General features: G+C 40.0%; 1 non-coding gene across 1 annotated transcript; it reads right to left on the minus strand.

The window, feature by feature from the left end:
• Positions 1-2,168: 2,168 nt before the first annotated feature.
• On the minus strand, positions 2,169-2,327 carry LOC115871717. Its single transcript, XR_004047438.1, has one exon. It is a non-coding gene; the product is annotated as a U1 spliceosomal RNA (small nuclear RNA).
• Positions 2,328-2,703: the final 376 nt, after the last annotated feature.

Here is a 2,703-nt window from a genome sequence, read left to right on the forward strand (position 1 = left end):
ATCACTACCATCGAGTTGATGCTGACTCATTGAGATCTTATAGGACAGGATAGGGCTACCTCTGTGAGTTTCTGAGACTGCAATCCTTTACAAGAATTAAAAAAAAACATCTTTCTCTTGAGTCATGGTTGGTGGTTTTAAACTAATGACCTAATAGTTCATAGCCCAACAGATAACTAGGGTGCCACCAGGGCATGGTACTTATTCTCTGTAGCCAATTAACCCAACAGATATACACAACCATTTTGGCAATTTGCAATACCCAGATCAATCTTCAAGTAATTGTTTCCCAATCTCCAATTCTTGTCTGAGTTTTTCCATCCTCTCTTTTGAGGCTGAGGATATTTGCAGAAACCACCTCTGCATGTCTTCAAAGGAGTGATACGACCTTATTTAAAGACTAACATGGTGTTATTCTGAAATTCTATTTGAATAAAGATGCATTAATTTGTAATTTACCTTAAGGAGTCTCTGTCTTCTTGTTTTCTGCTAGCTGATCATTTACATTCCCTGAAATTAAGAAGCTGGAAGCAACTAATGTGCTGATTAGTAGAGCTTGTAAGGTAACAAGGCAAAATTGTCCCTGTTATCAAAACTCAATAGGAAAACAAGTTAGCTAGTAAACTATAATACTATATTAATATTAATAGAATTATAATATTTTTATTTTGTCCAAGTCCTAAAATGATGAAGGTGTATTTGATCAGTATGATGCACATCATCCAATTATAATTGGTGAACCACTGGGACATCAGTAGTTCATAAATAACCCTATTTTTTCACCTATTTAATCTCAAAAGTTTGATACCCTAGAGGCATGGTGGTTAAGCATTTGACTGTTAACCAAACTGGACCCTCTCCCCGAGTGAAAGCTGGGAATATTTGTTTCATTGACATTGGTCAGGAAGCCCGATGGAATAGTTCTGCTCTGTCTTCCAGGGTCCCTGTGCGTCGGAATCTGACTCCACAGCAATGAGTTGGGGGTTTTCTTTTGACTTTGGCATCAAGTTTACTTCAAACACCCAACAAAGTTTTGCTTTGTTTTGTTTTTACAAGCAATTGTAAACAGGAGCAATCTATAATTTCACAGCTAAACTTGAAAATGATCCAACATAGGATGGTTTTCCCCAAGATTTTTAAACACTAGAAAATTGCCGAAGAAATTCTGAAGTCATGTGAAGATTTTTGTTATAATAAAACTAACACTTTTAGTAAGTGTTGCCTCATCATGGCCACAGAGCAGTGTAGAAATGGAAAATCTGAAAAGTGGCAAAGGCTTCCAGGAGACAGTCTTGAGGGCCAGTGACCTGGCAGGCTTCTGTCTTCCTAGATGGTGAGAGAAAGAACACATTTCTGTTTGTGAACGCCACCCCCTGAGGGATTTCTGTTACTGCGGCACTGCAGAGCCACGGCAAGTGGTTAAGCACTGGTTGGCTGACTCCAAAAACTGTGTTTTAATCCCACCAAACCCTCCAAAGGAGAAAGACGTCGTGGTCTGCTTCTGTGAAGATACAGTCTTGGAAATCCTATGGGGGCAGTCATGAACTGCTGTGTAGGGCTGCATGAGTCTGAATTTGATTTGACAGCAATTGGTTTTATTAATCTGCCTACCACATATATATAAAAACAAAAGAGGAGATCTAGAATGATTCTAAGAAGTGTCACAGTAACCATCCTCCTGCAATAAACTATGGAACAAAGGGCTGTGGCAGTTCTGAGGAGTGTGAGACCAAGCCAAATACTAACGTGTTGATGACTTGAAACAGCAGAATCGCTTATCTTTTGATAGCCGGGCACCATCAGCTTTCATCACCACATTTGCTTATGCACCCACTTTGTCTTCAGTGATCAATGACACCCCTTCTTACTATATTTAATTAAATCTATTAAATGTCATTCTGTGCAAGAAAGTAAATACTCATGACACACCAATGAGAAAGGTAAAACATACTTTGGACATAAATCATCTGTCATTAAAAAACTTAAGCAAGAAACAGCTAACATATTCAAAGAGTTGTAAGATCTTTCTCTGTAATTTGTCAGCAAATAAAATTTAACTGTTCACGTTGTAAATCTTTCACATTTCAATTCTTGTTTGAAACCCTCCAAAATCGAGATTACATTTTGCCTCTCTCTGCACAGACCTGGGTCATGAAGTCATGACTGCAAAAGGGAGAGCGCAAACGCAGTCCTCCACGACCACAAATTATGCAGTCGAGTTTCCCACCTTTGGGGAAATCACAGTGGTCAGCACATCCGGAGTGCAATGGATAAGCCTCGCCCTGGAAAAACCACCTTTGTGATCACGGTATCTCCCCTGCCAGTTTTTAAAAATCAGCCTTGCTCACTCTGAGAAGCTCACCTTCCCAACATGATCGCTGAAGACAAAGTGGGTGCAGCATAAGCAAATGTGGTGAAGAAAGCTGATGGTGCCCGACTATCAAACATAAAGCATCTGGGGTCTGAAAGGCTTGAAGATAAAAAGCAGCCATCTAGCTGAGAAACATCTAGCTCACATGGAAGAAGCACATCAACCTGTGTGATTATGAGGTGTCGATGGGATCAGGTATCAAGCATCAATGACCCAGAACAAAAATCATGTGAATAAAAAAAAAATTATGTGAATGAGGGGGGCGAAGGAGTGCAGAGTGGAGGCCCAAAGCCAATCTGTAAGCAACTGGACATCCCCTTACAGCACAGTCA

The sequence above is a fragment of the Echinops telfairi genome, unplaced genomic scaffold (assembly GCF_000313985.2).
Source record: "Echinops telfairi isolate 266 unplaced genomic scaffold, ASM31398v2 ScPeMD7_7400;HRSCAF=8409, whole genome shotgun sequence".
Taxonomy (NCBI): domain Eukaryota; kingdom Metazoa; phylum Chordata; class Mammalia; order Afrosoricida; family Tenrecidae; genus Echinops; species Echinops telfairi.